Raw genomic sequence first — 24,563 nt, 5'->3', positions numbered from 1 at the left:
TTGAAAAAAATAACTGACCTAGAAATAGATCTAGGAGAGACAATTTGAGAATTATTGGACTGCCTGAAAGCCATGATCAAGGAAACAATACATAGTATTGACTTTGAGACACAATGCGTTTTTAAAAAATAATGAACGAAGGGAAGACATGAAATATGGGTTTTATTGTATGAGGAAACATTTTTACCTTTTGTTTTCTGGTTGTTTCCCCCTGTGGTCTGCAAAGAGACAAATGATTTACAGAATTACTGATTAGATTAGATTAGAAACCAAGTGGTTTCTAAAGTTTATCTAAGAATAAATTTTAAAACAAGACTTAAAAAAATCTGCCTTAGCTATTAGAAGAATTAACTTTTTTTTTTTATAAATGCTCAACTTCTATTAGATCATTTCTTTCAATGAAAAGTAATTAACCATATACTACTAGTATCTGAAGGCTTCTTCTAAAAGAATTTGCAAGTCAGCCCCACTTAGCAATTAGGTATGGTGGTTTTGTGATGAATACTATACTGTAATGAATACTATTTATAACAGATCAAGAAAAATGTAATAAATCGAAGATGGAATGGTCATATATTATCAAAACATAACATTATGCAACTGTTTACCTTATATATATTTAGAATTCTTATTTCAATATTATTTCCTATCATATTTGAGTTCTAACATGAAAAGGAAGCTACTCATATTGTGGTTCACATGATAAGCCAAGTATGGTCTTCTAAAGGATGAAAGAATTGAGTACAATAATAGGTTTTCAATGGTTTTTGGAAAGGAGGCAAAAGAAGAGTGGAATAGAAAATGAAAGTGATCATAAAAGTATTATGTTTCATATTTAATAGTGAAGAAAAAAATCCTACTAGAAAGGATGATATAAAATATTTGTATTTTAATAGTTTTCATTTTAATAAGGATCTCAGCCTAAACCTAATAGATTTCTTAATGATTAGTAATATCTTTTAGAGTGCTAAATTTACTTTTTTTTTTAAATAAAAGAACTCAAAATGTTCAAAGGAACTAACACTTTGGAATAATGTTTATTTAAGAATACTAACTACAGATATGGAACAATGCTTTACAGAAGTTTTTCTCCCTAGTAGTAGGGACCTTATTAGTAAAATAGAAAGTATAACATTATAAACTCATTAACAAAATATACTTTTTTGTTCAAAGACATGGCATTTAAAGTTTTAAAATATCATGGTAAAGAGAAAGAGAGAACAAGAGAAAAAAGAGAACGAGAGAGAGAGAGAGAATGTGTGTGCACTTTAATTTTTCAATAGAAATCTCATTCTTTTCTCCAGGAAACCATGCTTTTTGGCTTTTAACCACTAATTCTGGGAATTTGGAAAAGACCAGTTAGTTTGTTGACAGTTAAGGGGAACAAGTGTCAGAGAAAAAAGGACAGTTTCTTCCAGTTGCCTTTCTTTTTTGGTTGCCATCCAAGCAGTAACTCATATTTCAGCATAAATCATAGATTTAGTGAGAGCATTAACCCCATTAAAGATCTGTTAATGATCTGCATCATTTGCCATATATACTGGGCAGTCCTAGTATTGTGTGGTCAAAGAGGTTTGGAAGGTATTCTATGTCACCTACAATCCCAGATTATTCACTTATAAAATGAGAAAGTGACTCTTTAGCTCTCTTTCAGTTCAAAATCCATGAATCCATGAAGTAGTATTCTAAAATAATCCAATAATTCATAAAGTAATTTGCTTTACATGAAATAATTTTGCTAAATTCTATGTGAGGATATTTTTAAATTAAATAAATGATAGAAATTAAAAGAAAAAAATCTCTTTGGAATTAATATAAATTCCTGGCAACCCTATTCTTAAATAATCCAGTCCAACCTTTTTATAAGTAAGCCCCTTTCCCCCTCTTACAACCTTAAAGAAGAGTGAAAGGAAAGTAGAGTGTACCTATTGTAAAGGAGTTTAGCCACAAAAGGGAGGAGAGCCATAGGATGATTGCTAGAAGGAATGAATGGATCAAGTGAGGGCATCTGAAGACAGGCCAAGCTTTGGTATATTTGTAAGCAGTAAGGAAGTAGCAGAAGCAATTCAACTGATATAGAGAATGCCTGGTGCAAATAAGCAGCTATTCTGTAACTTTAAAAGTCCTACTAATTTGTTCTGGGCAGTGGAACTTGCCCAGAGTTACACAGCTAGTTATGTCAGAGGTGGCACTCAAACCAAGGTATTTCTGACTATAAGGTCATTTCTGTATGCCACAATGCCTAACATATTGTCTAGATTATAACATGTTTAGCAAAGTTAGTTTGGCAAGCCTATAAGTCCATGTGCATCAGTATATCTTGGACAGTTAATTCAGCCTGACACTTCCTTGCCATGTGATATTAGGCAAGCAACTCATTTAATCTTTCTGCCTGCCTCAGTTTCCTCAACTGTAAAATGGGGAGAATAATAGCACTGTCCTCACAGAGTTGTTATGAAGATCAAATGAGATGATATTTGAAAAGCATTTATCACAGTGTTTGGAGCACAGAGTAAATATTATATAAACGCTAATGCCCTCCACCACCCTACTGACCCTTTTAATGTGCTGGAATCATGGAAAAAATTTTTTTTAATCTGGCAATATGGTATGAATTAGGATCTTCAGAAGTTCAAGAGCTGGAAATAGCCATCGTAATATTTGCTTTTTTTCTATGTTTGGTACCTAACCTGGGTTTGTAGATGCTTGTTTCATCATTTTTCTTTTTTTTTTCTTTGACTTTTTCTTTTTCTTTTTTTTTTGCTTGTTTTATTATCTCCTCAAACTTTATCATTTTACCAAATTATCTATAATAGGCATTTGTGAAAAAAATAATATTAAAAAATCTAAGAATATTAATTACATTATGTACAACATACTGTCAATCAACTATCATATAGCATATTGAATAGATTCAGTATTTCTAGGTCAATAAAAAAACAAATTTCAATTCTGACCAATCTCAAATGGAACTCTAAACAGTAAAAGATAAAACAATGTGCATGACTAACAGAGAAAGCAAACTAGATAGGTTTGCTGAGTGTGCTGAGAAAAGCTGGTGTAAAAGAAAGCACAAAGGAGTGGGAGATCTAGTTTTTAATCTCAGCCCTGTTACTGAACAAGCCACTTCAACAATTTAAGTTTTTTTAACTATAAAATGAAGGATGTAGACTATATGTTTCCTAAGATCCCTTAATAGTGCTTAATGTTAAGACAATGGGCAAGCCTAAATGTCTGCCTCCATTTCCTCCTTTGATAAACGAAGATTGGCTTCTCATTAGGAAAAAATTTATAAAAATTATAGAATTTAAAAGTATTATGCTTTGAAGAAAAAGGAGAAATCAATATTCAAACTGAGGTTAACCTGGAGTTTGAGACCTTAAAAAAAACCAATATAATTGTTTTCCCTTGTAAACATATGTATGTTATTTTATTAATTTAAAAACAGCATTCTGAGACAGAGTACACAGGTGTTACCAGATTGCCAAAAAAGTCCAGGATACAAAAAAGGTTAAGAATTTTTCCCACAAATTTCAATACTGCCTAGTAATCTTCTCTGTGATTATATCTACTGTGAATGAATAAAGGCCCCAGGATGCACTTCTCTAGCTGGCCAGAGCAAAGACAGGATATATGACTTCATTACCTATATATTTTTACAGATGCTGTTTTAAAAATAATACTCTTGGCAAATATGAACTAGGCAGTATTTTACATTTCTTGTTCTTAAATTCTGTTCTAGTTTAGCTGTGTATTATTTGCTATGTACTTCATTATTTTACATGTTATAGATTCCGATACGACAATGTAAAGTGCCTAATGAAGTTTCTCAAAAATCAATACTAAACCTATTTGCTATTGGAATTTTAGCGGCAATACTACATTTTAGATAAATATTATTAAATTGTATCAGTTCTGTATATGACATTAAGGCAGTGATGTAAATTGAATTTTCCTTATCTAGTACATGCAGAAAAGTTCAAAATGGCATTTGCTGTTAGTCGCTAGTTCCACACATCTTCCATCAGATCTACCTTTCCTTCCTCCAACTCTTCTACTTTTAATTCTCCTTTCTTAAATACTCTTATTCTCTAGGTTTTAAACATTTTTATAAGAAAATCCTCAGAATACACCCAACTTAAAATAAATAGTATATGCCAAAAAAAACTTGGGAAACTTGCTTCTTCAAATGACAAAGATATATTTCTTAAAATTAGCAATTTAAATCAAAGGACATTCTAACAGTGGGTATCTTGGCATAGTAGGTAGAAAACTGGCTTAAAGTCTTGGCAAAAATATGTAAATAAACTGACAGACAGAAAGATATGTAGACAGACACTCTTTGCCTCCAAAAAGCTTATATTTTAAAGGGGGAACATGTAAGTTGGAAGGGAGGCTACATGTGTTAACTATATAGTTTGGAGCTGATGCCAGGAAGTAAGATAAAGTCTTGATTCTAGGTAAGATGAAGTCCAGGGTAGTTGCAGGGCTATTTAACATAGCGGTCAAATCATTACTGAAGATGTAGATTTGCATTTGGAGTTTCCACACTGAGTTACCTCAGGTCTCCCAAATTCACAGAAAAGGGCATTGAAGATTCATTCTATGCACTGTTAAACAGGACTAAAAGTTCCAATTCCTTGATTGATTGGTATCCTAATTTGTGAGCTTCTTTTTAGAAGGAATAAAAAAAAATCATAATGATTTAAGAAGAAGCCACAAAACTGAACTGATTGCTTCAGAGATGGCAGGCAATTAAGTCTTACTGGTAGCATAGCTATCATATTTTCATATAAGAATGGGCTATAAGATAGAAAGATTTATGCATTATATCTATTTTTAAGGTATTAGTTAATCTGTTTATAAAGAATAAAGGAAAAGTAGAAGAAAAAGAAGAAAAATTTTAAAGGGCTTAATTAAGTAAACAAAATGTATACTGGAAAGAAATTTTTAGCAGAAATTTGTATTTTTCAGCCTTGGAATCAGCTAATAAAACCAGTATGGCATTCTCCTATCCCAAATATATGGATAATCTTTAGGAGATTTTTATCTCAATAGCTACAAAGTAGCAGTTTTACTTATAATTCAATTCCAGCACTTAGCACACAGTATTTAACACATGGAAAGTGCTAAATAAGTGACATAACACATATAAATGCAATTAAACTTTAAAGTACCATTGAATAGGTGCAATGGTATAAAAATAATAGGCAATGAATTGATTATGGATTATAAACTGATTAGATACTCTGCTTGCTAGGCTTACAAAGTATCTTCAGTTTATATAAGTGAAGTGAAGCTCATAAGTGAACTTCTCTTCAGGACCAGTAGCATGGATGCTAAGGAGACTCTTATATAAAAATAAACTATTTGTTGAAGATATAAGGAATAAAAAAAGAATTTCTAACTCTAAGGGATTCTAACTCCACCCAAATAAAACTCCCTGGTTCCACAAAGAAATGCTTCTATTTCCACAGGCTACACTGATCCTTCCTACTGACTAACCCAAATTTTCACTATTCTACAATTTAAACACTATTATCCTTATACTGCTTAATTTGTCTCCAAGATATAAAAATAACAAAGGCTAGTTGGCTGAGCCTCAGCAAGTACCAAGTTAGAACTAACCTTAGCAGACTCAGAGTCCAAACCAAAGACCAGGTTTTTCTCTGGTCTTCTCAGATATAAAAACAATTCATGAGACAGCAACAGAGTCACTAGTGTTTACCAAGTTGGAAAAGGAAAATCACTTAACTCCTTCAGGTTTTTCCTTCCTTTCCTGTTACCTCAGACAGTAAGGCTAGAGAGAAAAGAAGATGTCACCTGATCCCCGCACTCCAAGAGAGAGTAACTGCCAGAGACTAACTGCCACAGAAAAACTGTTACCCCTCCCATACACACACACAGTCAACATTTGAAACTGACACTGTCTGAACTCTGTTTCAAACTCCAATTCTTTATCAAGCCAGCTTCTTCACTTCTTATCTCTAAACTAATATAATAAGACTTACTTTCTAATATCATCATTATCCCCCCTTTCGAGCATATGGAGAGATAAAAAAAAAATCTCTCTCATATGCTTGCTATTCTATGTAATTCTAAAGCCATACCTAAGTTTATTAATATTATTAAATTTCCAAAAACAAAACTGTCTTAATCTTACATTTATCTTACCCTATTCTTATTGTTATACCGTATCTATGCTGATCTGCATTAGGGATATAAATCAAAGAAAAGGAAATTTCAATGAAAAAATAGTCAATGAAAACATACTTGGACAGTGTTGGGTCTGGAAATAAGTAAGAAAATAATGTTCTTAGACATTAGCTGCATGACCGTGTGGCAAGTCCCTTAACCTCTGTTTGCCTAAATATCTGCAAGTGCTAAATGGGGATTATAATAGCAATTACCTTTAAAGCAATCAGCACAATAACTGGCATTATATATGTTTATTCTCTCCCCCTACAACTGAAATTTACAAAAAAGATGTCTAATTCTTATCCTTCCATGTAAATTTAGGATGTACTTTCTAGTCACTGTATAAAGATTAATAAAAGATAATGTCTCTGAAATCTAATGTGATTTTGATTAATGTAAATTCATTATATATACAAAGTAGAGACTGGTGAGGGTCGAGGAAGTGTGAGGGGAGGAATGTAACCTTATGTTTTGGCAACAATTTTCCTCTTACTGATAGAACAGCATGTCCCACAAAATTAGTATTTACCAAATATGGTTCAAAGATCAAATTACATCTTCCTTGGCATTACCAAGTAGCAGTGCATGTGTCACAAGCCACAAAGAATCAAAAAAATGCTTTCCTTATAGTCACTCCAAATGTATTCAATGCCACAAGTTTCTTTCAAAATAGTTTGAAATTTAACTTGGGCTAAAATGCTTCCTAAATATAAATGCTAAAATTATATAAGTTTTTTATAAAACAAAGCAAGTGACTGTAATAATTAAAATGGGTTTGACAATATAAGAATTAAAAAATTATTGTGGTTGCTGTTTGTAAAAATTAACTCAAGTCATGAGGCTGTTAGTAGCTTTATTACAGCAAAGTAGAGACAGTAAAGGGGGAGACGTAGGAAGGAGGTAGAAAATATTGCCTAACTAAATACCCTAAGTCCAGTTCCAAGTGCCTCCAAACTCAAGAGAATGTCCCACACCAAAGAGAGAAGAGCTGAAGGGTCAAGTGTCTCCAGCCAGGGTCTCCTCAACCCAAGCAAGTCACCAAAGTGGAAACCAAGGCTGAATTGAATGTCTAATCAAGCTGAACCATACTAAATTGAGCTGCTAAAGGTTGAGCTGTCAGGGTCCTAGAGGCTCCTGCTTGTATGCAGTTTTCTCCACCCATCAGCTCTCCCCATCACATCTCAGGAATCAAAGTTTCTCAATTTGACTGACACTGCCCAGTGCTTGTGGGATCCACCTCCCGTCCTCAAAGGGTGTGAACTTTTATCAAAAGGATCCTTGAGTTCCTGACTGATTAGGTTAAAAGAGTACTCCCAAATACTTGATTAAGATAAAAAAATTCCCTTTTGCATGACAAATCAAACTTTGACAACGAGTTACTAATACAGATTGATAGCAATTTTTTGTTTAAGACTTGTCTATCAGGAAAAACAAGCAGCAAACTAGGAAGCTTTTGAAATTTTACTCCCTCTATTTTAATTATTCTTTTCAGTCTCACATTTCAATAAGCTCTTTCCTAGATGTGGTAAACAGAAGTCTATGTGACATTTCTACATTATAGGTATATATTTTAAGTATATTTAAATCTTTTCTTTGTAAAGAATTGTATAAAACATTGCCACCAGAACCATTTTATTTGGAAATCCAAATTGCAACCAAATAGGATTCAATGTATGAAGTTGATGTGGTTTTGGATGATCCATGGGCACATGAATCCAAATGGATGCAGTCTTCATTCTGGTCTTTGCCCATATGCTTGGCTCTAACAGGCAGTAATTTTCTTTTGGGGATTCAATATTAAGACAAAGTAGTTCTAACAAGTTTTTTCTTTTTTTTAGTGGAAAAGAAATTGTTTAACAAATCAGGAAAGTGTTATAATTTCAGAGCAAAGAAAAAACTTTATTTTAACTTTACCATAGTTTTTTGGTTTATCTACTTTATTTTTAGACTGTAAACTTTTAGAGGGGAAAGTCCATATATTTGTTTGGGACTGATTTCCTTACAGCTTCTAGAATGGCATCTTATATATGAGGTACTCAGTAAAGTTGTGGGGATGCATTACAGAATGTATTATCCACAAGAAGCTATTTATTCAGTTGCTTTTACCCAATTAAGCCATTAATGTATTGTAACAGACAGTGAGGCAGAATGGATACAGCTGGCTTCAGGGTCACAAAGACCTGGGTTTAAGTTCTGCCTCTGACATATGCTAGCTCTATAACTCCCTTACTGTTTCATTTCTGTGGTTTGCTTTAAGTAACTCTTCAAGATGGACAGTTGCAGAAAAAGTGCCAATCTACATTGTGAGATAAGTTCTTTGCTGAGAACTCCCTGCAAAAAAATGGAATTATGAGTCCATTCTTGATTGTCTATGTTATGATAGCCTCAGGATTCAGATGTTTGGGTTTTGGCTATACTGAAGTTAAATTATTTTCTAATTAATAAAAAGTCTCACTGGAGATGAAGAGAAATGGGATAAATACAGAAAACAGAAGAAACATGGTAGGTGTTAAGGTTCACTGGAAAAAAATACCTCAATACGAATTTTAATTTTATGTTTTCAAATATTCATGATTCTTATGTGTGGCAATACATGTATACCTTAGAGAAAGTTAAGTCAATTTTAGGAGAAAATGGATTCACAAGAGGCTTTTTCCTCTTTTCCTTCTTCCTTGCACAGGATGTTGTTAGAGCTGAAGGAGCCTTTAAAATGATCTAGTCCAAAGCCTCCTCCCTCCACTTTATAGATATGGAGAACAAGGTTCAGAGAGAAGTGGTGACTTACAACCTAACTTTTTTCATATTAATTAATATCAATACCAACTCCAAAGAACTATTTTCCTTCCTTTGTAGAAATTTTAATAAATGAAACTTAGCTTGTAAAAATATCAAGAAAAGTAAAGTGGTAATGTTGATATACGGTTCCAATCACTAGCCCACTTAATTTTTAGGAATTTCCAAGCTTTCAAGAAGTTTCAAAGGCCCTTTAAGCTTTTCAACAGACTTAAAGAAAAAAAGAAATGCCTATAATTAATCTTTGTCCCTTAAAAACTAATCTATAAATAATTATTTAAGAAACTTAGTTAGAATAATTAGGACCACTTACTAACATATAGGATACAGAGTAAAAACAAATAAATATAAACTATTAATATTACTCTAATTAATGGCAAAATGTTTTCCTCTGCTGCTGAACAAGAACTTAGCTTGAAAGGGGATTAGTTTTAACACTATAACCTTTTTTAATGTCTAGAAATTAAATATGATGCTATAAGTACATAATACTGTTTTCCATGTGGAAACTTAACTACAATTTAAAAATTAAAAAATAAACAGTACAAATTTCCAAAAGATTTATTTTAATGTAACTGAGGGCAGGTGGTGGTGGTAAGAAACATAGATTACATATTTTTGTGGTTTGTAGTATTGTAGTCCTTTGAAAGAGCTATAATAAACAAACATTATTGTTGCCATTATATCATCTTTTCTCCTACACAAACAATGAAAGCTAAAAAGGTCAATACGAGAAGAGCAGAGAATCTGACTTACCAGGAAGTAGAATCTTTTAATACTTTCTTCTCCTATATGGTGTAAAAAAAGCAAGAGATCAAAAGGGATGCCAGATTTTTCCATTTTACAAATAAGGGACCCAAAGACAGTCTTTCTGACTGCCAGATAAATATTAATTTAATAGCTTGTACTACACATACATTATAATATGGACACTAACTAGGTTCTGTGAGATTCAAAAGAATTATATATCCCAGTCCTTAGAGAACTCTCAACTGAGGAGAACACACAACTCTCAACCTCTCTTTCCCTTAGGAGTTGGGCTTCTAGAATTGGTGCAGATGAAAAATCAAGCACCTGGTGACCACAGAGAAGTGAAGTGACTAGATTAATGTCAGAATACTAGTAAGGGGTACAGCAGTGGTGTGAATGAAGATTTCTGACTCCATGCCACCTGCTCTTTCAAGGCTACCATGCTACTATTAGTACAGACTATTAGACAAGAATGTATAAGTAGCAAAGATGTATTAATTATTTCAGGACTATTTGGATATCTGTTTGTGATGACCTGGAAACTCATGAAACTGGGGAGAACACTATATACAGTGACAGCAAAACTGTAAGGATGACTAACTATGAAAGATTCAGTTACTCTGATCAAGACAATGATTCAAGATAATTCCAAGGGACCCATGATGAAAAATGCTACCTACCTTCAGAGAAATGAATAACTTTTCCCCCCTCATTTTTAAATTTATTATTAACCATTTTTCTATGGTTACATGATTTATGATCTATCTCCCCTGCCCCCCAGCCCCCCACTCTTTTCTGAATCTAACAAACAGTTCCACTGGGTTATGCATGTATCATTGTTCAAAACCTATTTCCGTGTTATTTATATCTGCAGTAACGCGATCCTTTAACATCAAAACCCCATCATATCCCCATCACATTATGTGATTGATCACATATTTTTCTAATTCATTTCCATTTCCACAGTTCTTTCTCTGGATGTGGACAGCATTCTTTCTCACAAGTTCCTCTGAATTATCCTGGGTCACTGAATTGCTGCCAGTAGAAAAGTTCATTACAATTGATTGTGCCATAATGTATCAGTCTCTGTGTATAATGTTCTCCTGGTTCTGCTCCTTTCACTCTGTATCACATCCTGGAGGTCGTCCCAGTTCACATAGAATTCCTCCAGTTCATTATTCCTTTTAGCACAATAGTATTCCATCACCAACAGATACCACAATTTGTTCAGCCATTCCCCAATCAATGGACCCCCCCCCTCCACTTTCCAATTTTTTTGCCACCACAAAGAGTGCAGCTATAAATATTTTTGTACAAGTTTTTTTCCTTATTATCTCTTTGGGGTACAAACCCAGCAGTGGGTATGGCTGGGTCAAAGGGTAGGCAGAAATGAAGAACTCCTTTTTTTTTTTTTTAAGAATAACATAAAAGCTTTAATGATTTGACCAGGCTGGTTTATATAAGGAATGGTTTTATATAAGGGTTGTTTCAATATTAAGAAAGTTATAAACATGATAGACCATGAATAATTACAAAACTAATATCACATGAGCATATCCACAGATGCAGAAAAATGCTGGATAAAATACAACAAACATTTATATTAAAAAAAATTTTAAAGGGTTCGAAATCAATGGACTTTCCTTAAAAGGATGAATGACAGCTACCTAAAACCAGGAATTAGCGTTATCTGTACTGGAGAAATGCTCGAGGGCCTTTTCAATAAAATGAGAGGATAAAGCAAGGATGTTATTACTCACTACTATTATTTCATAAAGTTCTACAATGATAGTTATAAAAATAAGATAATAAAAAGGAACTGAGGGAATAAAAATAGACAATGACAAAGCACAACTAGTACTTTTTGCTGATGATAACAATAACTGATAATTAATAATTACTAATAATTTATTTAAATAACCTCAGAGACTGAATTACAAATTAGCAAGTTCAATAGACTAGAAGGATATACAATAAGCTCATACAATTCATCTACTTTTCTGTATATTAGCAAAAACAAACCAAAAAAAGAAGGAATGTACATATTCCTTTCAAATTAACCATAAAATGTAAGAAATATCTTGGAAATCACATTACTCAGACCATCAATAAAAATCACAATATATCATATAAATAAGTGCATATAAAGGCCATTTTATGTGCATTCTAATATACTCATATATTACATATATTCTTATATATATTCTAATACATATTCTTATATATAGTATACATATATAAATGAAAAGAGTACCTTTTATAACTATGGAGTTTGGACAATTACTTGACAAAATAATGGTCATAGAAAATAAAACAATTTTTAGTATGTAAAATTGTAACGTTTTTGCACAAACAAAAGCAATGCATTTAAAATGAGAAAGAAAAGTTAACTGGAAAAAAAAAAGTCTTGATTGCTTGTTGTTCCTGCATTGTTTCAGTCATGTCGAATTCTTTGTTATCCCATGCGGGGGTTTTCCTGGCAAAGATACTGGATCAATTTGCCTTCTCTTCTCTAGCTCATTTTACAGATGAGGAAACTGAGGTAAACAGGGTACAAGGTCACTTGAGTAGTATCTGTGGACAGATTTGAACTGAGGAAGATTCATCTTTCTGCCTCCAAGCCCAGTGTTTTACCCACTATGTCACATAACTGCCCTCAAAAAAAGCCCCAGTTTTTCTGATAAGATTCTAATATATATGATATGTAAAGAATTAACACAAATGTACAAGAAAATGGGTCATTTCCCAATAAGTAGTCAAATGATATAAACAAAAGAAAAAATATATGTCACCTATCAAAAAGGCTTATGAAAAAATTCCAAATCCTTAAACAAATTATGCCACCACCAAGTCTCTACTTCACACATGTCAGATTGTCATACATGGTGAAAAAGGAAAAGAATTATTGGGCATATAGTACACTTTTAGAGCTATGAATTGATCTAATCATTCTGAAAAGAATTCAAAACTATATCCCCAAAAGTCACTTGACAGTGTGCAATCTTTGACCCAGCAGTACTACTACTTCTAGGTACATGCCCCCCAAAAGCCAAAGGAACCACGTAAGAAATAGTTGTAGCAGCATTTTTTGTAGTATCAAAGAAGTGGAAACTCATTGGCTGCCCATCAACTAGACAATGTCTAAAAAACTTATGTGAATGGTAAAGTATGGCATAAAAGCACACATACATAAGGAGCTCCATAAAAACAACAAAAAGGATAGATTCAGAGAAGTATGGGAGGACTTGTATGGACTGATAAAGAGTGAAATGAGCAGGACACTAAAAGGGTTTATGCAATGATTACAATAATGCAAAGACTATGATCAATGACCAATTAGTTACTTTAAATGACAGACGATCAATTGCGTTCCATCTCTCAGGAGAAAGGTGATAGACTAGATGGACTCAAAGTCTGAGAGACACATTTTCTGACTATGCCTACTTTGAGAATTAGCTTTATTTGAATATTCTTATTTCTTAAAAAGGGATGCCCCCCCTTTTTTGGATGAGGGGGGAAGGGAGAGCAGTCATTGGGTAGTGATAATAGTATCCTTCCAAAAAAAGAAAACAGAAATAAGAAAGCATCAATTCACCTTGTTTGTTTTTTTTAAAAGAGAAGATAGCAGAAGTTCAGAAGGTGGCACAGACTAGCAGGGAGATATTGATACTTTAGTTCTAAATTTATTTCATGCTTAAAAATGAGCTCTATATGATAGAGATTTATGGTTTCATATAAAATTCCCTTTTATATTTTTTGTTTATGGAAACTTTTGTGTTTTTGAGGTTTGTTAATTCAATAATAATAACAAAAAAAAGAAAACATCATAAAATTGGTCATGTTAGACTGCCTTAATTTCCTTACTTGACTTTGGGGGATTAAAGGGATCTTGATACAGATCTATATAGATATAAGAAAAACATTTAATAAATTCTCAAGTTTTTTTTGTGGTCATAATGTGGACATTAGTACAATTAACAAGGTGTAGTTGGGATTGGTTGAATAGGCAAATGCAAAGAGTAGGCATTAATGACTTAAGTCAATTTACCTGTGGTTTCTAGTGGAATGTCCCATGGATCTGTATGGTTTATCATTTTTGGACAACAATTAGAATAGGGCATAGATAATAAAATCAAATTTGTAGACAACAGCAATATAGGGAGTATTTTATTTGATAGACAAAATTTCCTAAAATCTTTAAATGCTGGAACATTGGCCCAAATTTAATAGGGTCAAATGCAAAGTCTTATACTTGTGGTTTTTTTCTTTTTAAATTAATTTTGAAAATACAACATGGGGAAGTTGGGATCAGAAAGTAGTTTGAGGGTTTTGGATGAACTATAAACTCAACATGTGATATAACTATTAAAAAAAACTATTAATAGAGGTAGGGCTATAGAGGTAGCAAGGCTTAGTTGATAAAATCTGGGGCTTGGAGTCAGGAAGTCCTGGGTTCAAATCCTGTCTCTGACACTTGCTAGTTTTGAGTTCTCAGACAGATCACAACTTCTGTGGGTCTTAAGACTTTTGCATAACTGGAAGGGGTTCCCATGCTGAGATTTCCACATCTGGAGGAAATTAAAGACCCTTTTATGTAGTGTCCAGGACTAGGAAGGTGATGATTCTTGCTAGAAGATACATGTTTACAAACATACCAGTGCTGGGGGAGCTTTCAGAATTAATAGCCCTCGAGGATCTGACCTGCAAACTGGAACAGGAATTTCTGCCTTAACAGACATCCCCTTACAAGTGGTCATTTCAATCTTTGCTTGAATCCCTCTAGCTAGCAACCAGCTTGTAAATGTTTAACAACCAGCTCTCTCAAAAAAAAGTTTAAAGTACATTTTAAAATTTTATTCAGATTATTAACATTTTCTCCATCACATTCACAGGTCTAGATATCAACAAACAACAAATTACGCTCTAACTTATAACATTTACCAGTTTCCAAGATGTAAATTGCTCACACTGAACTTTAACAATTGGAGCCCCTGCTGGCTCTAGCATACTTCTGACTCTAGGCTGCTACCTCCCCAGGGAGCCCATTCTAGTTTTTCTTTTTTTAATTAATCAATTTAGAACATTTTTCCTTAGTTACAAGAATCATATTCCCCCCCCCCCCCCATCCCTTCTCATAGCCGATGTACAATTCCATTGGGCTTTACATGTGTCCTTGATCAAAACCTATTTCCATGTTGTTGATGTTTGCACTAGGATGATCATTTAGAGTTTACATCCCCAATCATATCCCCATGGACTCATGTAATCAAGTAGTTGTTTTTCTTCTGTATTTCTACTCCCACAGTTTTTCCTCTAAATGTGGATAGTGTTCTTTCTTGTAAATCCCTCCAAGTTGTTCAGGATCACTGCATTGCCACTAATGGAGAAGTCCATTACATTCGATTGTACCACAGTGTATCAGTCCCTATGTACAATGTTCTCCTGGTTCTGCTCCTTTTACTCTGCATCAATTCCTGGAGGTCATTCAAGTTCCCACTGAATTCCTTCAGTTTATTATTCCTTTGAGCACAATAGTATTCCATTACCAACATATACCACAATTTGTTTAGCCATTCCCCAATTGAAGGGCATCCCCTCATTTTCCACTTTTTTTTTTGCCACTACAAAGAGCGCAGCTATGAATATTCTTGTACAAGTCTTTTTCCTTATTATCTCTTTGGGGTACAAACCCAGCAGTGCTATGGCTGGATCAAAGGGCAGACAGTCTTTTAGCGCTCTTTGGGCATAGTTCCAAATTGTCCTCCAGAATGGTTGGATCAATTTACAACTCCACCAGCAATGCATTAGTGTCCCAACTTTGCCACATCCCCTCCAATATTCATTACTTTCCTTTGCTGTCATGTTAGCCAATCTGCTAGGTGTGAGGTAGGGGTGGGGAGGGAAGAAAACAACAATTACTGAAATATTTACACTTCCATCAATACAAAATCTTTATGATGGTCATCCTTGAAGTGGCTATTATTAATTGAAAACAAGAAAGCTTTTACGAATAATATTCCAAAATGGACCACACATTTACTATCTCAAAATTGACTGAAAGATGTAGAGAATATAAAATCTCATTGTATTTAGTTTATTAAGAAAACACATTTGCTGCGACAGGCCCAAATACCACTCTAAAGTGGAGTAATCTAGCCACTTGTCAGCTCATATTTTATCTATGATAGAATTCTATGACATCCTTTACTCCAATTCATCTTTGGAAACTCCTCTGTAGTAACACATTTTGCAGCCTGCATATACTTATTATGTGCCTTTCCATTGCTCTTACTTGATGTGCTCATTCATTAGTTCTTTGTAAGCAGCTGTGCTCCTTTTTACACGATTTGTCCTATCCATATATCAAGATCATTCAAGATTCCATGGCAGATATAATAGATAATTAAACATTGAATCTTGGTTCAGTGATCAACTCTGATGCTATATCAGGCAAAGCTTAAGCCAGAAGTGTAAACTCTTATAAAGTATTTACCATTATAATGGAAGAGATCTTTCAGATGCTCTTATTCATGTGATACTAAGTTGACTGTATCAAATTCAGAACATTGAAAGGAGTTTGGCCTATTTATCCATGCAAGAAATATCAATTATGTGAAAAATGTCTACTGTCAAATTTCAACATGCATGAAGACACTAGATATAAGTAGTCCGACATCATGTGTATCTGAGACAGAAAATACAGATGTACAATAAGCTGGGCCTAGAGTTGAAAAGGAGAAGATTAGTCTGGACTGCTTCTGGGAAATTGCAAAAACAAACAAAATCTGTTACTAACTCTAAGCCTTCCAAAACAGCAAAGTCCCATACATTCCATACATTGTATAGATACTGCTGTATGACAAAGAGACCGGAAGTACCACTGACCCCGAAGAACTAAAGATAAGCATCTAGAAAGAACAATGGGAAGACATGGTAGGTATAAGCAAGCTGCAACATATTATGTAAGGGGAGTTTCCAAAGAAGAATATAATTGTAAAGGATGTCATTAAAGAATTGTATCACAGATAGAAAATGAGCTAATCATGGTCAGAGTAAGGGAGGGCAAAATACTTCACTTGTATCCTTGTGATGTTGGAAGAAAGTAAGGAGGCAATATAGTGGGTTGGGTGGGCTCCTTTAGGTGGAATCTGGAGAGAAAATGGATGAGAATTTCCAGAGAATAGGAAGGCATGAATGGGTTGGCTGAAACTTTCATTGTTGGCGGTAACTCTGGAATCAATAAGATCCCAAAATAATTTGAATTTTTTATAGTGGTACTTATGCTTTCATTTTGCTACTAGATACAGAGTTTGAGAAAAGTGAGAAGCCTATAGGAAAAAAGAAGAACCTAGTCTAAAATAGTCTACTTTCTATTACATGGACACTGAGGAAAGGCAGAACAACATCAATGCCTCTGAAGAAAATGATGAATCTATAAAATAACTACAGGTCAAAACTGAAGACAATGTATAAATGGGAATGGGGATCCTCCACTATTAATCAATCACATCATCCCAGGACCACATATGTAATAAAAGGCACCAAAGATTCTTTTCTGCAGGCTTTGTTCCTACAGCCCTTAGGTTAGAAAAACAGAAACTGAGCAACACTGAATGTAGTACAGTACTTGAATTTATTTCTAAACTCAAGACTGGCCTACAAATCTTGAATCTCTAATTGTGGCCAGAAGATAGATTTTTTTTCTTTACTAACCTCTAGCTCTCATATCTGCACTTCCTAAAATGGAAGATTTAGAATAAAAAAAAGGATCAAATTTTTAAAAAGTGGAAAGAAGGGAGTAAAAGATCCACTGGTTTCCAAAGAAGATAAAATAGAGTGGGAGAAAAGTTGAGATTTGAAAAAATATATGGATAATTTTTATATGAAGAAATCAAAGGTATATACAGCCTTTATACAGAAAAAATGCTTTAAGTTTTCATTAGAGAAATGCAAATCAAAACAACTCAGAGATATCTTACACATAGCAGACTGGCTAAAATGATAAAAGGGCAAAATGACAAATGTTGGAGATGTGGAAAAATAAGAGTTATAAAATTGCGCGCACACACACACACACACACACACACACACACCCATCCGCCATGACCCAGAAATACCACTACTAGGTTTCCTAAGGTGTATCAAAGGAAAAGAACCTATATGTACTAAAATATTTATAATAGCTATCTTTGTAGTGGCAAAGAACTGGAAACTTAGCAGATAATTGGAGAATAGTGAAACAAATTGTAGTATCTGATTGGGATAGACTATTACTGAGCTGAAAGAAATGGTGAAAAGGTTAATTAAAAAACATGGAAAGACCTACATGAATGAGGAACGAAACAAACAGAATTGAGAATTACATATACAGCAACAGAAATATCATTTGAAAAATTGCTTGTGTATGTCTATCTCCCGAGAAAGAACTGATAGACAAGACAGTTGTATGTATACATTTTTTTGGCTGTTGTAAAATGATGCCTTCTCTAGTACAGTGTGAACCTTAAAAAATTCTCAGATCCTACTTCATAAGGTTTGGTTAAGACCATTCCCCATTTAAATAATGAAGGACTTAGATCAGGAATGTGAGACCTCTAATCCACCCCTACTTAAGCATACTTTAGGGGAAGAAACTCCTTGCTGAACAATGAAAAATACTTAAACCCATACTTATAGTAAGGCAAAAGTTCTTAAGCTGTGCCTATTTTTAGATCTAATACAAAAGGGTGCTAAGTATACAAAAGGGTGCTAAGTACCTATAAAGGTCAGGCAACTTGTGAATTTATAAGGACAAAGAAGTGAGAACTTACTCAGAGGTTTTTTCAGGTGTGAACTTAATCAAAAGTTTAAGCCTACTTAGGTGTGAATTAAGAATGGTCTGTCCTTTGGAAAATGTCTACTGTGATTGGTAGATGTGAGAACTTAGGGGAGGTGACATAGAAAATTCCCTTTAAAAGGAGATCAGAGAGCAAGAGAGTCTCTCACTGCAACTCCCTCTGAGGAGACTCTCTCGGGGTCTGCCTCAGAAGTACTCTCTCTGGACATGGAGCTGGCAAAGCTGAACTAGTGTCTCTCTGAACACTAAAATCTAGCTTGGGGCAAATCTTGTGGTGAGTGGATTGAAGACTGACTGATCTCTCTCTCTTAAAGCTGGCCTAGCTTTTTTTTCTCTCATTATTCCCTTTCTCTCTCTCTGTGGAAAAATGTGTAAAAATAAGAGTTATAAAATTGCGCACATACACATACACACACCCGCCCGCCATGACCCAGAAATACCACTACTAGGTTTCCTAAGGTGTATCAAAGGAAAAGAACCTATATGTATTAAAATATTTAGAATAGCTATCTTTGTAGTGGCTCTCTCTCTCTCTCTCTCTCTCTCTCTCTCTCTCTCCCTTTCTTTAATCCCTCATTTGCATTAATTAAAATCTCTATAAAACCCAGTTGACTTGGATATATTTCATGTTTGGGAATTTTCCCCTGGTGACCACCTTATATTTTGATTTAAAACAAAACACTGTCTTGAAACCATATTTCTGCAGTCATAATTTAAGCCAAACACTCTTTTATCTGCCACAGTTTAAGACTCCAACTATTTTAATCATCACAACAGGGAGATGGGGAGAGTGATACCTGGAAACTTTAACATAATAAATATTTTAAAGAGTTAAAAACTAATCACAAATTTTTGTCAGGAGAAAGGGAGGACTCTATATAGCAAATTTATGAGAGTATATGGATCAAGGTTATACAAATTAGGCAGAAATGAATGGATTATCATCTTCATTAATATCCAAATTGATGAGATAATTCCATTTGAGTAAATTCTGTATAGACACTTATAAAAAGCTTCTGCTTCTTTATGGCTGTAACTTATTCTTAAGTCAGTGTGAGACTTCTGGTAATTTTTAAAACCAACATTTAAAGTCATTAATCAATTACAACACCTAAACTGTAATAAAACTATTCTATAATCAAATGCACAAGTAAAATGAAAAGGTTTTCTCTTTGAAAACATTTTAGGATATTCTAATCAAGCATTATATTTTAAATTAAACATTTAGTTATTATAGTATTCTATTGCCATCAAATTTAAGTTCCAAATGAGTACACTGATTTAAAGACAATTGGAAAAGTGACAGAAAGCTTCAATTAACATTGCAGCAAGAGTTAAAATGAAGAGTTAACATGCTATTAATGTTACAAAGGTTTTCCTATATTTTTTTCTTTTCAATTTGGGAGTGAGTTTAAAATGGACTATGTATGGAATAGGAATAGGGTAGTCAAGAGAAAAGATTATTGAAACATTTAAAAGATACAAAAGAGAAAAGAAGTAAGGTCATCAGAAAGAATCAGATAGGTCAACTTTTAAAGTTACATATTTCAATTTGTTATATCTTTAAACAAAAAAAAAGCAAGCTATGAATAATAGAGATCCGAGTTCCTTGCATAATCTTTTTTTCCTGATCCATTATGTATACAGAAATGTTCACTATATTGTGATTGTTAAGTTTAGGCTGAAAAATATTCTGAAGAAAATTAAGGACAACTCATTTATTTGTGTGGATGCAACATACCCAGACTAAAAAGTTCATTTTAGGGCAAAAATATAAGTCCATATCTTGTTCTGTATAATAAAAAGCTTACTTGCATCTGTTTCTGACAAGTGTGGACTATATCTTGACAGTGGTCTAGGTGTAAAATGAAATATCTGAAGTTCATCCAAGACAGTCAAGATTTTTAAAAATGACAGAAAAATTAAAACCATTAATTCCTGTTTCAAGGATTATATTCCAAATTATCTCTGGGTACTATTCATACTGCCTGCTAGAGAAATATACTTTTTCAGCAGCATGTCAACACATTACATTTCATCTCTTTTAACTCTTCAGCCTCCACTGATGCCTTCACCACTTTTTTTTCTTGGATTGAACCTAACTGTTTTTTTGAAAATGCTTTATCTGCATGAAACCTATTTTAAGGAGAAAAATCTACCTGCTCAACCAAAAGAACAGACTGTGGAGAAGGATCAACTGAACAAGGGGCTTGTGAAAGACTTTCTTTCCAAAGCTTATATTTTTTAAAAAATGGCAGCTTCTCTCTTTTCCACCTTCCCCACAACTCTGTGCCAGTCCTTAAGATGAAAGTAGCAGTTTGGATTCTACCCATGAAGAGAACCAGGCTCAACACTTCTCCCTATTGCAAAGGTTCTAGCCATCCCTTAAGGAGCAGAAGACTCATCTTTGTCCTTGTCCTCATTGATATGACTACAGAACAACCAGTAGTGCCAGCATGTCGGGGGGGGGGGGGGGGGGGCAGGAAGGGGGAGGAAAGAGGGGTGGGAAGCCAGGTTGGGCAATACGATTTTTAAGAAAAAGAAAGATCTAAGGCACAAATAATAAAAAGATGCAAGAATTTTCACAGAGGGATTGAATTCCAAAACAGAAATTTCTGCAGTTGGCTAGGCTTAGTAGCTGCTCTAGTAGGAAGATGAGAGCAATGAGACCTCTAGCACTGATAGACAACTGGTCAGGGAAATATCATTCTTGACTTTCATATTAGAGTTGATTTCTATTAAGTGAAATGTTCATACATTTCTGTATATGAACTGGATTCTCTGGGTTAGTTAACAATTTTTCTATCTTTACAGATTTCTCAGGATCTGTAACTCATTCTCAGGGGGGTTGTTCAAAACTTTTTTTCCCTCTCTTTTCACTGCTAACCTCCACATATAATATAAACTTGGCTTCAATAGTTAACTACAGAGGGAGGAGCCAGGATGGCAAAGTGAAGCCAAGCAATTTGATGAGTTCTCCCATTATGTTCCCTCCAAAACAACCTAAAAATACATCAAACTGAATTCTGGGCAGGACACCAGTTAAAATCTACAGCAAGTCATTTTTCCAGCTCAGTGCAACTTAAGAAGACAGAGAGATTGACAGACACTTAGGTGAGAACTGGCCAGGCATGCACAGTGCAGTGGAAGCAGCTCAATACCTAGGGACAGCAAGAAAAATGAACATCTTGTCAGAAAGAGATTCCAGGAAAATACTGTACTACAAGCAGGAATGGGTGCCACTGGCAGCTTATTGTCCATTACCCAGTTTCAGGGCTAAGAGGCCTGGTACTACTTATGAGGGTGCAAGAGTCCTACCTGGGTAAGGACAGAACAGGAGGGCAGTGACCAGACCTTTCCCTGGATCATACTACACTGGAAGCATCCAAAACTTAATGAATACTGATGCTATAGTTTTTAAACAAAATACTATCAATTTATCACAAAGATAGTATACTATGGCCATATTAGATGATAATATGAATGCATCTCTGGTTCAGTATTAACAAAAACTATGAACATAACTGACCACATCAAACAAAAACAACAAAAATTTATGATCTTTATCAATGATAATGCTTAGGCAAAATTAACATGTTCCTTTTATTAAAAAAAAAAACCACAACTTTAAAAAGTACAGGAAAAAGTGGAGCGATTATTAAAATAAGTAGAAACTATCTAAAACCATGAGCAAATGTCATCAAGTAATGGGGAAAAACTAGAAGCCTTTTCATTCAATAAGATGAGAGGTGAAGCAAAGATATCCAATATTACCATTATTATTCAATACTATACTAGAATTGCTAGGTAGAGCAATAAGACAAGAAAAAGAAATTGAAGGAATAACAGACCAAGTAAACAAACGAAACTATAACTTTTTGCAGATATTATGGTTTACTTACTCCCCTTCCACCATGCCATTTGCAATGCCTATTTCAGAGATAAGATTTTCCTTCACCTTAAATCTTTTCCTATCCCACTAATTCCATTTACTATCTCTTCCTGAAGTCTAGCTTCCCCTGATGACATGGCCTCCTTGGTTACCCCTTATACTAATGGCTGCACCTTCACTCATTCTCCATGACTCAACTGAAGACAATCAACTAAAAAATTAGTAGAAACAATGAAAAATTTTAGCCAAATCGTAGAATATAAAATAAAACTACACAAATCAGCATTTCTAAATATTGCCAACAAAATCTGGAATGAAGAGAAAGAGCAATTCCATTTAAAATAACTGTGGACAACATCAGATACTTAGGAGTCTACCTGCCAAGACACATAAAAGAGCGACAAGAACATAATTACAAAACATGCTTCACACAAAAAAAGACATCTAAATAATGGAACAAATATTAATTGCTTATGTGTTGGCCAAGACAACATAATACAAATGATAATACTAACTAAATTAATTCAGTGCCATACCTATCAAAATGACCAAAGAATAGAGTGCCAGAAAAAATAAAACAAAATTCAACTGAAAGATCATATGGCCAAGAATATCAAGGGATACCTCCCCAATTCCTGTCCTCATACTTAAGGACTTCAATATACATATTGATTTTCCCTCAAATATCTTAACCACTCAGTTCCTCAATCTATGCATTTCCTATGAGCTACTCGTCCTCCCCATCTCACACAAAGACGGTCATGCCCTTGATGTTCCTATCAATCACAAAAATGTACCAGTTCTATGTTCAAGAATTCAGAAATCCCCTTATCCAACAACAATCTATTGATCTTTCACCTCTCTCTGCCTTCTTTTATTTAACCCTACTCTTCATTCTCACTGTGACCTCTAATCCCCTGATACCATCTCCTTCCAATTTCTCCTAGGACATCTTTCCTGCACTAGCCACTCTTTGCTCTTCTCCCCATCTTGACTCCTTGCAGAACCAATTCAACTCTATACTGTTCTCTCTAGAATTTTTAGCCCCCTTATAAAACCTATTATGCCCAGCCAAACCTCAGCCCTGGACCATTCCCATCATTTATTGCCTTCACTTCCTTCACACATGATGCTGAGTGAAGGTGAAGAAAAATCATACAACTGTTCTGAGTTCAATACAAATTTATGATACATAACCCTCAACTAGATCCTTCTGTTGTCAACTCACTATTCCACTATTCACGGTAGGTTTTCCAAACTTCATCCCTCTGCAAACTTCCCATGCCTTCCCTACCTCCACTCTCTCAACAGAGAACCTCATGTTTTACAGAAAAAAACTGAGGCCATTTGAAGTTAACTTCTCCCCTCTTCCTCATCTCCTACTACTCAGAAATCTTCTGCCACTTTCTCCTCCTTCTTCCTCTCATGACAAAGTAGCTTTACTCCTTACCAAAACTAACCCTTCTACTTGTTCAAGTGATTCTATTCTATCCCATCTCCTCTAATAGCCTGCCACCTCTGTCATCCCCATCCTCATTTATTTTCAATCATTTTCTCTCTGACTCATTTCCTACTGTCTACTAACATGCCCACATCTTCTCTATCTTGAAAAAAACTTATCTTTCTATCCCGGCTATCATCCTACTTTTTTCAGTCCTTTGTAGGTAAATTCTCCAAAAAGCTATCTACAAAAGATGCCAATGCTTTCTCTTCTCTCATTCTTTTAATCCCTTAACATTTCAGTCTCATACCTTATTCCACCAAAACTGCTCTCTCTAAAGTTAGTATGAGGGGCAGCTAGGTGGTACAGGGGGAGAGCACCAGTCTGGATTCAGGAGAACCTAGGTTCAAATCTAATGCTAGACATGCACTAGCTGTGTGAACCTGAGCAAGTCACTTAACCCTTTTTGCTCTAGTTTCCTCATCTGTAAAATGAGCTGGAGAAGGAAAAGGCAAACCATTTCAGTATCTTTGCAAAGAAAACTACAAATGTGGTCCATGAAGAGGTTGACAAGACTAACTGACTTAACAAGAAACTACTATGTTCCTCAGAATTCTTAGCTGATAAATCCAATAGTCTTTTCTCAATTTTCG

At 34.4% G+C, this 24,563-nt stretch overlaps 1 protein-coding gene across 5 annotated transcripts in view; it reads right to left on the bottom strand.

The window, feature by feature from the left end:
* Positions 1 to 24,563, bottom strand: part of TAB2 (TGF-beta activated kinase 1 (MAP3K7) binding protein 2) — a 105,296-nt gene that overhangs the window by 56,305 nt on the left and 24,428 nt on the right. Inside the window, exons 2-3 of one of the 5 annotated variants that reach the window (XM_007484704.2) lie at positions 9,748 to 9,779; positions 188 to 218 (exon numbers count right to left, since the gene is read on the bottom strand). The exons of 2 other annotated variants lie outside the window; for them this stretch is intronic. The gene's annotated coding sequence lies outside the window, so the exon portion shown is untranslated. The remainder of the gene's footprint in view (positions 1 to 187; positions 219 to 9,747; positions 9,780 to 24,563) is intronic. 2 more of the 5 variants (XM_056818918.1, XM_056818919.1) reach the window with 2 other exon arrangements.

The sequence above is a fragment of the Monodelphis domestica genome, chromosome 2 (genome assembly GCF_027887165.1).
Source record: "Monodelphis domestica isolate mMonDom1 chromosome 2, mMonDom1.pri, whole genome shotgun sequence".
NCBI lineage: Eukaryota > Metazoa > Chordata > Mammalia > Didelphimorphia > Didelphidae > Monodelphis > Monodelphis domestica.
This window is presented reverse-complemented; position numbering and strand designations above follow the sequence as displayed.